The 14,273-nt window shown below is 37.3% G+C and overlaps 1 protein-coding gene across 5 annotated transcripts in view; it reads left to right on the top strand.

The window, feature by feature from the left end:
- LOC105477949 (A-kinase anchoring protein 6) overlaps positions 1 to 14,273 on the top strand; it is a 651,033-nt gene that overhangs the window by 215,456 nt on the left and 421,304 nt on the right. The window contains exon 1 of one of the 5 annotated variants that reach the window (XM_011734849.3): positions 2,753 to 2,930. The exons of the other annotated variants lie outside the window; for them this stretch is intronic. The gene's annotated coding sequence lies outside the window, so the exon portion shown is untranslated. Of the gene's footprint in view, positions 1 to 2,752; positions 2,931 to 14,273 lie in introns of those variants that run through there. 5 annotated transcript variants of the gene reach the window in all.

Here is a 14,273-nt window from a genome sequence, read left to right as displayed (position 1 = left end):
GTGCTTTTCTCTTCTACTTTTAAAAAATTGTGGTAAAATGTATATAGCCATGTTAAAGTGTACAGTTCAATGGTATCATGCACATTCATCGTATCGTGCAGCCATCACCACCATTTGTCTTCATAGCTTGTTTCATCTTATAAAACTGAAAATCTATGCCATTAAATAAGAACTCCCCATTTCATTCTTTCCTTGTCCCCTGGAAACCACAATTTTACTGTCTGTCTCTATGATTTTGACTACTCTAAGTACCTCATATTAGTGGAATCATATAGTATTTATCTTTTTGTGACCATCTTATTTAATTTAGCATAATGTCCTCAAGGTTCATCCATGTTATAGCCTATATCAGATTTTCCTTCCTTTTCAAGGCAGGATAATATTCTGTCATATGTATATAACAGATTTTACTTATCTGTTTTGCCATTCATCTGTTGATGGATACTCGGTTGCTTTCATTTTTTAGTTATTGTGAATAATGCTGCTTATGAACATGGGGGTACAAATATCTCTCTAAGACCCTGTTTTCAATCCATTTGGGTATATACCCAAAGGGGAATTGCTAGCCCATATGGTAATTGTATTTTTAATTGTTTGAGGAACTGCCATACTGTTTTCTACAGAAGCTGTACCATTTTACATTCCCACCAACGATGCACAAAGGTTCCAGTTTCTCCACATTCTTACCAACACTTATTATTTTCTGTTTGTATGTTTTTGATAGTACTCATACCAATCAGTATGAGGCAATACCTTGTAGTTTTGATTTTCATTCTTTCCTAATGATAAGTGATGTTGAGCATCTTTTTATGTGCTTATTGGGCATTTGTACATCGTATTTGAAGAAATGTTTATTTGCTCATTTTTGAATTGGGTCTTTTGTTGTTATTGAGTTTTGGGAGTTTTTGATACATTCTTGATACTCATCTCTTATCAGATATATGCAAATTTTCTTTCCCATTCTATGAGTTGTCTTTTTACTTTGTTGATACGGTCTTTTGATACACAAAATTTTAAAACTTTCATGAAGTCCGATTTGTCTATTTATCCTTTTTCCTTTTTTGAGATGGAATCTCTTTCTGTCATCCAGGCTGGAGTGCAGTGATGCAGTCTCAGCTCACTGCAACCTCTGCCTCCCGGGTTCAAGCGATTCTCCTGCCTCAGCCTCTCGAGTGGCTGGGATTACAGGTACCCACCACCATGCCTGGCTAATTTTTGTATTTTTAGTAGAGATGGGGTTTCACCATGTTGGCCAGGCTGGACTCCAACTCTTGACCTCAAGTGATCTGCCGCCTCAGTCTCACAAAGTGTATTTTTTCTTCATTACTTCTTTTTGTTTTGTTTTAAGACAGAGTCTTGCTGTCACCCAGGCTGGAGTGCTGTGGTGTGATCTTGGCTCACTGCAACTTCCACCTCCTGGGTTCAACTGACTCTCATGCCTCAGCATCTCAGGTAACTGGGATTACAGGCATGTGCCACTGCACCCAGCTAATTTTTTGTATTTTTACTAGAGATGGAGTTTGATTGTGTTTGCTAGGCTGGTCTCGAACTCCTGTTTTCAAATGATCTGTCTGCCTCACCTCCCAAATGCTGGGATTACCTTGATTACTTTTTGAATAATAAAAACCAGTATTATTTAGTTCAAGTGACTGCTTCACAGTCTGAATCTAAGATGCTATTTTTAAAAGTTCTGTCCTCATACAGAGAAATATTCTAAATTTTGTAGTAACCTTGCCTGAACACAGAGATCCTGTTATAAGCCTTGTTATATATTTAAATATATATATAAATATTGTCATATTTTAACAAGGTTAAACATAAACCTTGTTATGTGATCCCTGTGAAGTGATAAGAAGATACCTTTTTGAAAAAAGTATATAGATTGAGAAACTCAGTTTAAAAGTACAGAGACTTCTTTGGGTTCAAGATCAGTTTTTCTCCACATATTTCTCTGTAAAATTCAGTTGAGAAGTAAATAAACAAGGAAGCTGCCAGTTCTTTCTTTCCTGGACTTGAAGTTTCTGGAGGGTGGAGGGACAAAAAATGTTGACTCGCTTTTTAGCCAGAGCTCAACCAGTGAGTGCCAAACAAAGTGAGATGCTCAATAGATACCTTTTATTCTGCTTAACTGTAGTGTATACAAAACTGTCAGGCCAATATACTCTTCTGCCTCCTTATAAATCTAAGTTTTTCCTTTAAATTTTTATGTTATTTTGCACATTGACACAGAGAAAAATCATATTCTTCAAGCTGTTTTTTTAATTTAAAAAAGTTAAATGAATAAATAAAATTCTTACCTTATAGACTCTAGTTTAATTGAATGCAATCCCAAATGCTCTTATTTAAAACCGGTCAGCTGAATGTTAATGAAATATTCTGGATTATTCATTTTCAGGCATATGAAATATCATTTCTTGTTAAGGAAACTCAGTCAAAAGACCTTGAGTATCCAAATCAGTGTCTGAATCATACGGAACTATTAACAATGATAAGATTAGGCCAAAGAGCACAATGAATAGAGTTATGACTAGCAGAATTTGTCTGAGATTCATTTGCGTTTGGCTGCAAATGACTAAGTAAGACCAACAGTAGCAATGTCATGTGATGATTTTGAAGCATTAGCTGGAAAATTATAAATAGATGATTTCTAGAGCCTATTGAAAAGGACCAGTTGTTTCTGAGTGTCATGTCAATTATGAGAAACTATTGCTAACAAAGAGAAAGAATGAAAAATTAAAAAGCATAGGGGACAATTACCTTCCAAACATCTGAATCACTCTCGGATGGCAGCCAGCTGCTCAAGTGCTGGGATGTTGAAGTTTTATCCAAGAGGGCAAAGGAGGGCAAAAAGTGAAAGGCTCAGAAATCATGACCCTGCTTAGCAACTGCTGCTTCCTTCCTTCCACATCACAGCTATACTTTGGTTAGTGGTAAGTAATAAAAGCAAATGGCTGATGGGTCTTTGCTTTAACTTAGGCCTTAGTACTCTCATGGCAGAGGGGAGAGAATATGGGTTGACCTATTAAAATGTTCAGCATTCTGTTCCTTATTTTCCCATGACTTAGAGACACCCCTGAATTAAAAAAAAATCTTGTTTCTGTCTTTGCTGAATGGAAGAGTTGGCAAAGTATCTGGTAATATTTAATCTATAACTAATTTTCTAGGGTTGATGAAGGATCTACTAGATTCTTTTTAGAGGCATTTAAGTCATTAGCTCTTACTCAGCAGTTCTTATTGTTGCTATTTATTTCATTGAGCAAGATAATAAATTATTATTTAAAAAGAGAAAAATTGAGTGAAGGTGAATTTGTATTGAGCTGGTTTGCTTGCCATGCTTTTATTATCTACCAGCTTAAACAGAACAAAAATATTCATAAGCTTGTACTGTCTAGTTTCCACTAGAAAATATGCATTTTATGTAACTTAAATTATTTATCCATGATATGTAACTTAAATTACTTGTTCTAGGGATTATTTTTGAAAACACCAATTCATCTTGAAACAATTCATACTTTATCAAACACTCACCTTCAATTTAGATGGCTAATTAGGCTGAAATGCTTGACTGTAATGAACTTGATGCATTTTAAGCAAAACCGTTATATAATATTTGAAATAATAGGTTCTACCTTGCTGAAATTGTTTTTTTGAAAAGTCAACATAGTAGAAGACCTTTATTATTCTTTCTGTAATAAAGAATATTCAGAGGGAGGATCTCTGATCACATCAAATCTCTGGATACTGAGAGCCCTTGCTATCTCTTGTTAGTATTTTAAAATCTGACATCAGAGTCTTGTAAGGGAAACTCTTTTTTACATGTCTGGGAGTCTATAGTGAGTAGGAAATAATAGTGAATAGGAATAATGCTTTTGAAAATCATGCTCTTTATGAAAGTTCATCACCCGTAAAATGCCTTCTGTTTATGAAAGAACAGCAGTGTGAGTAGTTATTTGATGTGTTCTCATGTTGCAGCATGAACAGCAAAAACAAATGTAATATTAGTTGACAGATTTGGCTTAATGTATTATTTGATATCTCAGCCTGATTCAGTTGTCTTAAAAAATAAAAGTTATTCACTCCACAATATATCTACTTATGGGGCAGATAGTGAAATAACCTTACTTTCAACTTGATCACTTAATCACCTGTGGTTGTCATCCTGAGATCAGGTTTATTTCATAGGAAGCATTTCTTTCTTAAAGAGATTGAATGAAGCAAATGCAACCTCATTATTCATTTGAGTCACAGTGAGCATTTTGTATTTAAAAATATATAATGTTTTAGGAGTGGATAGGCACAATTTTGAACTTTTGGCATTTTAAAGTTAATATCAACCAAGTTGTACCCCACCCAGTCTTATGACATTCTCTACAAAAAACAAAAGAAAAAAAACAAAAAATCATTATTTTCATAGTAAAATAGATTTTGGAACTAATGCGCTCTATCTCCCTATCCCCTGTTTGGAAATGCTCAATGTACCCGAGAGTGTTAAAACCCTGTCCTGTAGTAAAGAAGTTCTTTCATTTTTTAATCTAGGTATGTTTTAAGCTTTATGTTTGCATACAGATAGTTAAGTCAAATAGTTCTGAGGTTTCTTAACATACACAACAGTCTCCAGCTTCTCTTCTTTTCCATTTCCCATTCTCCAGAGGCAACCACTTTTTATCTTTTAGCTGATTCTCTTGGTAACTACCTCTATCTTGAAATGATAGGATGGTATGGCTACTCCCTGAGTATTTTTTTTTCCTTAGCTTTATCTATTTACCTCTCACTGTAAAAGATGAGAATTTATTTAGCTAATTCTCCTACCCTGTCTCTCTCTTTCTCTCACATTCTCATAGGCGTGCACGTGCACATGCACACAATTCCCATCCCTCCTTTCTTCCTATAAAATTAGGCCATGATTTTGGGTTATTGCAGCATTGAGTGTTTAAATTATTAAGACTATTCAAGTGCAGTTGGTAGCTATACCACAAAGAAGAATATGATTTTTGTTCTATTTTTCAACAATTTTTGTTTCTTTCTGGAATTTACAATTATTATTGTTTGCTTAGTTTTCTATGTGTTTATCTCCAATTCAACCCCTAATTCTCTACAAGTTGGGTAAATCTCTTCTGGGTATATTCATTTACATCAGATTTTCTCTCAACATCATCTGTTTGAAGCAGTCTTGACAGGAGCCTTCTGACCTGTTGTAGTCTGGACTGGAAACCCTTCTTTGCCGGGTATACAGCCGCCATTTGGGGATTTCCCTTCCTCTTCGCTCTGGGGAGGTGGGCCTCCTATTGCTTCATCCTGTGACTACTTCTTTCTTGCTTTACTCCTTTGTTTTAGCAGAGCATAGCCTCTGGTATCTTTTAAGAAAAGTGTGTAGAAGATGGATTGTGTGTGTGTGTGTATGTGTCTGAAAATACCTTTATTCTACCTTCTCACTGATTATTAGTCTATATTATTCTTGCTATAAAATTCTAGATTAGAATTATTTTTCCTTCTTATGTAAAACAAATTGTCTTCTGGCTTTTAATGTTGCTGTTGAGAAATCCAAACCAGTCTGATTTATCATGCTTTGTATATACTTCTACTTCCACCCTAAAACTTACTTCCCTGCATATTCTGAGATTTCAAATAATGTTCCTTTGGTGTTTGTCTATTTTTAGTGCACTAGGCTGGTCTTTTAAATTTGTAAACTCAGGTCCTTCATTTTCTTGAAAGATTTCATTGATAATTCCTCCTTTCTCTTTCCACTTGCCTTCAGGAACTCCTTTCCTCTAGGTGTTGGACCTCCTGCAATGGTCACTAATTATCTTACCTTTTCTCTCCTAATTTATATCTATTTACCTTTTTACTTTACATTCTGTGAGATTTCCTCAACTTTATTTTTAGCTATTATATTGTGGTTTTCATTTTTGCTATTATACATACTTTTATTTTCCCAGAGTTCTTTTTTGGTTCTACACATATTTCTTTTGAAGTATAGCCTCTTTTTCTTATTTTATGGATATAATATCTTATCTCTGATAATCTTTCTTTTTTACCCAAATCATATTTTCCATGGATAGTGTGTTTCCTCCAGGTTGAGATTTTTGTTGCTTGCTGTGAGTCTGTTACACAAACTGGAGCTTTCCCTAAATCTCTGCTAATCCTTGACTGCCTACTCATATTTAGGAGTAAAAGACTAGAAAGCTGATTGGATGCTCTGAATGTGTAGGTAGGCCTGTTGACTGAACGTCACTGTAGGGTAATCTGGATGTGCCAATTTCAGTATCTTGTCTTCTTGGACTGATCAGATCTCCTAGAGAGGGAATCTCTAGTCTCTTGACTGGAGGGTAAAGAAATTGCTCCCAGTGTATGAGGAGCTGAGTCAGGGAAGAGGACTGGGGATCTCAACATTCAGAATGTCTACATTAGTTGAATCCTCTTATTTTCAGAATACTCCTCAATTGCGCCTGGTGTCTGCCAGTCCAGAGACCCTGTGATTCATTCTTTCTAGGTAATATACGTCCAGTCTTCTGTCTGAACTAGGGGTGGAAGCAACTAATCAGCAACACAGAGTAAGGAGAGACTTATAGTTCTCACTGATTTTTAAACATTTTTAAAAATCAAGATTAATCTTAACATATGATTGTCTCTTTACCTGGAGTTAGGCCAAGCTTGAGGTTAAGGGCACAGACCACCAAGACTGACAGTTCTGCCCAACTTCCTGATGCCAGTTGCAAATTTGGGGGTCCCCAGGGCTATCCTCATTTCAGACCAATTGGCTATACATTTGAGAGTTCACATAGACTCTGTCAGTTTTGATAATACACTAGAACAACTCATAGAACTCAGGAAAGTGCTATTACTTATTATGGTTTTATTGTAGCAATAGGATACAAATAAGAGCCAGCCACAGGAACACACACATAGGGAAGAATCTGAGGCTAGCACAAATCTTCCAGGTCCTCAGGGATATATTACCCTTCTGTTGTTGATGTGTGACAATGCACATGGAATACCGCCAATTTGGGAAGCTTGTCTAAGCTTCAATGTCCATAGTTTTTATTGGGGCTGCATTACATAGGTGTGATTGATTGAATCACCACCCACATCATTGCCCAAAGCCTCAACCCTTTGACCACATGGTTGGTTCTTCTGTCTGGCCAGCCCTCATTCTGAGTCACCTTATTAGCACACACTTACCAGGTATAGTCTAAGGGGCCCATCATAATTAACTCAGATATTCCTAACATTTGGGAAATTCCAAGGGTTTAGAGGTTACTTCCTGGGAGCTGGGGCAAAGGCCCATCTTTTCTTTAGATAAAGGTAATTCTTCCCTACACAACACTCCACCTTTACTTCCAGAGGTACCTGGTTCCATCAATTTCAAAATACTTGAAGGATTCTGAAGTAAAAATCAGAATTGTTCTCTGTTCTTTGTTGGTTGGTTGTTCTCTGTACTGCTGACTTAAGATTTAGTTTTTATGAGTTGGTTAAGTCATTTATCATTTATTCATCTAATTTCTGGCTTCCAAAATCCCATTTTTCTTCCCGTTCTTGAGTGGTTATACTTAACAAAAAAACTTTTTCAGTAGTGTTGGTAGGGTTTCTGGAAGGAGAAAAATTAAGTCTGTGTATTCAGTTGGCCGTCTTTACTCAGAAATTGCCCAGGCCTCTCCCAATTAATTTTTTGTTTGTTTGTTTGTTTGTTTTTTGAGATAGGGTCTCACTTTGTCACCCAGGCTGGAATACAGTGGTGAGACTACAGTTCACTGCAGGCTTGACCTCTTGGGATCAGGTGATCGTTCTACCTCAGCCTCCCTGGTATCTGGGACTACAGGTGCATGCCACCACGCCTGGCTAAGTTGTTTTTTTTTTTTTTTTTTTTGTTTTTTTTTTTTTTTGGTGGAGATGGGGTTTTATTATGTTTTCCAGGCTGGTCTCGAACTCCTGGGCTTAATCAATCTCCCACCTTCATCTCCCAAAGTGCTGGGATTACAGGCATGAGCCACCATTCCCAGCCCCAACTTATTTTTATTAACAACCTTTTTGTAGAATACTTATTAACACCTGGTAAATGCTAAATTAGCAAATACTTCTATATTGCTGAATTAATACAGATAACTAATTCAGACTTCAGGATCTTTCAAGATGACCCTTCCCTCAGGGCTCATTTCTCTCCTACTTTACATATTGAGGTCACAGCATATAAATAGCTTCTTATCGCTTGTTGACTGTAGAGAATGTGGGGCTAAAGAGGGATCTTTTATCTTCAATCTTGCCTATTTTTACAATGTTTTTTATATATATGTTTATATATACAATGTTTATATATATATAACTCTTTAATGAATTTTAAAATAATTTTAGAACAAGAAAAAAGTAGAAACATTGCATGAAATGATCCTTAAAATTTTTCCACTTCAAATCTATAATACTAAGATTGTGAGTAGGGTTAATGGAGAACTAAAAATGGAGAATTCTTTTTATATTTAATGGAGTAGGTAGGACACAGTGTAGAACTCTTTTAATCATTTTGATCCAAAAGTCAAACTTGTATTCTTTCTCTATATATATCTTTTCTTTCTGGGCTAGAAAGAAGTTTTTAAGGTTACACTTGGTGTTAATAAAGTCTTTGCTTGAAAAAGTGGATGTTGATCCTCTCATGATGCTGATTTCTTATTTCATTTTCTAAATAAGAGTGCATGTATTGACTTTCCTGTACCATTCTAGGATACAACTATAATTGAATTATTCTTTTTTGACAATCTTTTTAGAATCCTTGCTCCCTGCAAGATTTATTCCAAATTCCATAACATGGCATTCTCATCCCTCTTACAATATGGCAGCAACTTACCTTGTAGCTTAATCTGTTTCTTGGCCCCATCAAGCTTCCTGTTCCCTTCAACACTCAATTATTTGCTGATTCTCCCAGCTTCTTGGTGTTGAGGTATCTTTATCCATGCAGTTTCCCCAGCCTAGAATTCCTTTACCTCCCTTCCATCTCTGCTTGTTTAAATGATATCCTTTTTCTCTTTTTAAAAAAATTTTGTTTTGTCTATTTTTAACTTTTATTTTAAGTTCAGGGGTACAAGTTCAGGTCTGTTATATAGGAAAATTTGTGTATTTGGGGTTTGTTGTACAGATTATTTCATCACCCATGTATTAAGCCTAGTATCCATTAGTTATTTTTCCTGATCCTCTCCCTCCCCCTACCTTCCACCCTCTGAAAGGCCCTTGTGTGTATTGTTCACCTCTGTGTGTCCCTGTGTCCTCATCATTTAGCTCCCACTTATAAGTGAGAACATGCCGTATTTGGTTTTCTGTGCTTGTGTTAGTTTGTTAAGGATAATGGCCTCCAGCTCTATCCATGTCCCTGCAAAGGACATGATCTCATTCTTTTCTATGGCTGCATAGTATTCCATGGTGTATATGTACCACATTTCCTTTATCCAGTCTACCATTGATGGGCATTTAGGTTGATTCCATGTATTTGCTATTGTGAATAGTGCTGCCATGAACATATGCATGTATGTGTCTTTATAATAGAATGAGTTATATTCTTTTGGGTATAGGATTGCTGGATCAAATAGTATTTCTGTCATTAGGTCTTTGAGGAATCACCACACTGACTTCCGCAATGGCTGAACTAATTTACACTCCCACCAACAGTGTATAAGCATTCCTTTTTCTCCACAACCTTGCCAGCATCTGTTATTTTTTTGACATTTTAATAATAGCCATTCTGACTGGTGTCAGATGGCATCTCATTTTGTTTTTGATTTGCATTTCTCTAATGATCAGTGATGTTGAGCTTTTTTTTCATGTGATTGTTGGCCACATGTATACCTTCTTTTGAAAAGTGTCTGTTCATTGGCTGGCTGTGGTGGCTTATGCCTATAATTCCAGGACTTTGGGAAGTCAAGGTGGGCCAATGGCTAGGAGTTTGAGACCAGCCTGGGCAACATGGTGACACCTTGTCTCTACAAAAAAACACAAAAGTTCGACAGGCGTGGTGTTGTGTTCCGGTGGTCATAGCTACTTGGGAGGCTGAGGTGGGAGGATCACATGAACCCAGGAGGAAGAGGTGCAGTGAGCTGAGATTGTGCCACTGCATCCCAGCCAGGGCAACAGAGGAAAGAGAGAAAGAGAAAGGCGGGAAGGTGGGAAGGCGGGAAGGCAGGCAGGCAGGCAGGAAGGAAGGAAGGAAGGAAGGAAGGAAGGAAGGAAGGAAGGAAGTTGTTCATGTCCTTTGCCCACTTTTTTATGGGGTTGTTTTTCTCTTGTAAGTTTGTTTAAGTTTCTTACAGATACTGGATATTAGACCTTTGTTAGATGCATAGTTTGCACAGATTTTCTCCCATTCAGTAGGCTGTCCATTTACTCTGTTAATAGTTTCTTTTGCTGTGCAGACGTTCTTCAGTTTAATTGGATCCCATTTGTCAATTTTTGCTTTTGTTGCAATTGCTTTTGGTGTCTTCATCATGAAATCTTTGCCCGTGCCTATGTCCTGAATAGTATTGCCTGGGTTGTCTCCAGGGTTTTTATAGTTTTAGGTTTTACATTTAAGTCTTTAATTCATCTTGAGTTAATTTTTGAATATGGTGTTAGGAAGGGTCCAGTTTCAATCTTCTGCATATGGCTGGCCAGTTATCCCAGCACCATTTATTGAGTAGGGAATTCCAGACCCATTTTTATAAGCCACCTGAAATATTACCTTCTGTGGTAAAGGTTCGCACTTATCTTTCCTTTACTCAGGATAATTGACACTCCTGGGGCCTTACTGGGCTTTTGTTTGTTTGTTTTTGCCCTTCATATATTTGACAATAGCCTGTTGGTGCAGTAGGTATGAGTATGTGTTTGGGTCAGGGGGAGACGGGGAGAGGAGAGAGAGAGGTGAGAGAGAGAGAGAGATTGTTTCTATAAAGTTATAATTTCCTTGAGGGTAAATATGATGAGTCACATATACATAGAATGCCTTTTATATAGTTGATTTTCAGTAATGTCAGTTGATTTAAATACTGACCACTAAATGTCAGTTGATTTGAAATGAATCTTGTTTCATTTTCTTTACCTTAATAGCATTGACAAAGGCAACAATTGTACAAATTATGTATTAAAGTTTTACAAATCCAGTCTCTCACAATTTCTTGAACAATAGAAAGGTGACTGCCTAATATTTTAAGGTGATTTTTAGCAACTTGGGATGAGGGTGAGAAGTATGAATGCTCATTAGTGTTCACTGAGTCCAGGTCCACATACTGATGACCATGGGTGCCACTGCGGCTGCCTGCCTGAAGCAGCCAAATGAATCTCTGTGTGACAGGAAATGACTGCTGTAGTGGAGGAAAGAAAATACAGAAGGCATGATGAATATCTGAGTCAATCTCGGTATCCCTGCCACAGGAAGATCTGAATAATTGGGGAGAGGGGTAGGAGGAAGGTTTGAGGGGAGAAGATGATTGATTAAGTGTGTTATGGTTGATAGCAGACTGTTCTCTGGGCAAGGGAGTTAGCGGGTATTTGAGGAAAGACCCAGGAGATGGTGCATGGTCTCTAAGTGATTAGCAGAATGTAATCACCCATCTGCCGAGGGGCACAGCTGTACAAAAGGACATATTCAAAAAGGGAAAGGAGAGAGAAACACCAATGATAACACCGAGATCTTTTAAATTATGGAAATCTGTTTGGGCTCCCCTATTGACATGCTGTTTCCCCCCTGGGGCACTTGTAGTCCTTCTCCTCACTGACATCCACTTGTAGGCTGGCCTGTTATTGCAAGAGGATTAGAAAGTAAGATTAATCTGGGGCTACTGCAGTGCTCTCACTAAACAGTGTTACTCTACGTGAGTGTTGGAGGGCACTGGGGTGGGCAGGGAAAGAGAGCAAAGGAGAAGAAGGCATCAGGAAGCAATTATGGACATTTCCTTAGGAGCATCTTACAGAAGCCACTTTAACTTTTTCCCTAAGAACAGATTTAACTTAATATTTGGCAGCAACTCTTTGCCTCTTCTATTTTAGAGCTTAAAGCCATTTAAAGTTTCCCAGCTCTTGACCCAACAAAAGGCATGGGACGTAGGCAGGCAGCAAGATTTAAAACTAAGTGACGAATCAGACCCTCATCTATCTGGTTAGGCAGTGGCATTTAATTAACCAATGTATTAAATTTGCTTTTGTGTTTTCTTTGCAGAGCCCAATCTGGTATCCTGGAATCAAATACAGGGTACACCTCTGGAGTTTCTGTCTTTCTCCTTAATGCAATCAAGTCATGAGAGCTAACCTTAGACAAAAATTGAAACAGGCCAGAGGATTTTTTTATTTCTAAATTCAGTGTCTGTATGAATAGGTTCTGTGAAGAGTGGTCATAAAAATGTAAGAGAAGAAATGAAGGGGGAGAAAAAGGAAAATTATGTGATGCTTAATATAATTTTTTCTACCTCTGTTCTGCAATAAGTGCTATGTAGCAAGCACATCTGTTAATTTGACTAGAATTATGCTTTAATCACTTGCTTATGTTTTAAGGAGTAAGCAGGGCGAGAAAGACTGAGAATAAGAATGTAGGCTTAGGGTTGATTTACATGATGAAAAGACTGCCTCTCAAACTGTACTCATGATAATGCTCTTACATGGAAAGAACAGTTTCTTGCTGAGACAGAGCAGGAATTTATTTGGCTGAAGTTGGCTTTGTCAGCTAGTCATGTTAGCACAGTACTATTAATTTATCCTGCTTTAAGATTGTTGGGGTTTTTGAGAGTATAGTCTTGATTCTTCTGAACCATGATTGTAAGTGCTCTGTCCACCCAAAGACTCTTTTCTATAGTGATCCTTGTTCTGGCAACTGTCTCCTTTTTCTCAGCCCACTCATCACTGCTTGTTTGCAAAAGGTCTGCCTATGACTGCACAATCCTGGAGCTTATACATTAGCTTCCAAATAGGGACTGCATAGCAGCCCTCTCTGCCCAAGAGATTTAGGCCACTAAGGGAGTATGAAGCTGGGACCCTACTGGCACCAGTGTCCTCCAGCATGGTGCAGCCCCGACACTGGCCTTCATATTGTTTGGCCACAAGAAGAGAAACAGCGGGGAGAGGAGGAGCCAGATGATTAATCCTGAAGGGCCATTAGGGACAGAACCATTTACAGTGAGTACAGTCGGCAAGATACCTGGCTTTTCTGTTATTTTATTTAAGAGAAAAAATTGTAAAAGAAAGGAGAGGGAGGTGGGAAGTTTTGATGGCGATGTAGCTGAACTTTTTTGTCTCCTGATTTGGTCGAATGAACTTTTCTAATTTAACTGTGTTTGTTTATTCAAGTCGAATGCCTTCTGCTAGCGTCAGGCTCCAACCCAAAACTTGTGGACACGAGATCACAGAAACAGTTCTTGTTAATAAGCCATCCATGGCATGTTTCTATAGGATTATAGAGTAAGATGGGAAAACCCTTTTATAACTTTTTTTTAAAAAGCCTTAAAATAATTACTGCTTTCAGCTATTGCACTTTAATTATTGCCTCTTCTTTGGATTTGTGTAAAGGAAAGGATTTGATGGATGTTATTTTTAACAGCAGCTGGGATAAAGGTGGTATTATCGCTAATGTTGGAAAGGTGGCCGCAGACAAGCATTTGATGTAGGGGGAGGGAGATGAGAGGTCACTGGGTTCCAAAAAGCTGGCTGATCACTCCCTTCACACCATCTTGGAGCCAGAGTTGCAACTTGGTGGGTGCCTGTGTGCACTTAGTCAAATTTTTTTATTTTCACTATCAGAACTTGTAGTCTAAGCTTTTTAAAAAACGTCTCTGTGACTAGAAAGAAATCTTATTGCAAGATGACTTGTAAAAAAGAATTCAAAACTTATGTTATTTACAAATATAGACTTATGCTCAATTTCCTGCTTTCTGTTTGCATTCAAATGGAGTAATTAGCTTGGTGAGAAAGAAACTTGAATAATCCTGATAAGGGCAAGAAAAATATTCACAAAGACTGTTACTGTAGGTTTCTACAATGGGAAGCATTTTAAAAAAAATTATAATTTATCTTTAAAATCAGATGTGATTCTGTTAAAATCAGAAATAGAGTATGACCATCCATATATGCTACATTTAAATGTGAACTACTACTAACAACTGAAAAATGTGGTAATTTCTTTTCATGAAAATGGGCAATTAATCCATTTTATGCTACTACCCAGGCTTGCTGTGCTTAATGATACATATACCATTCTTTTCCTAGTGGCAAAGATATATGTGAGGGAAAGTAAATAGAAGTTGAAATGAAACTTGAGTAAAGCACACTTTGCTTTA

This window comes from Macaca nemestrina, chromosome 7, assembly GCF_043159975.1.
Source record: "Macaca nemestrina isolate mMacNem1 chromosome 7, mMacNem.hap1, whole genome shotgun sequence".
NCBI lineage: Eukaryota > Metazoa > Chordata > Mammalia > Primates > Cercopithecidae > Macaca > Macaca nemestrina.
This window is presented reverse-complemented; position numbering and strand designations above follow the sequence as displayed.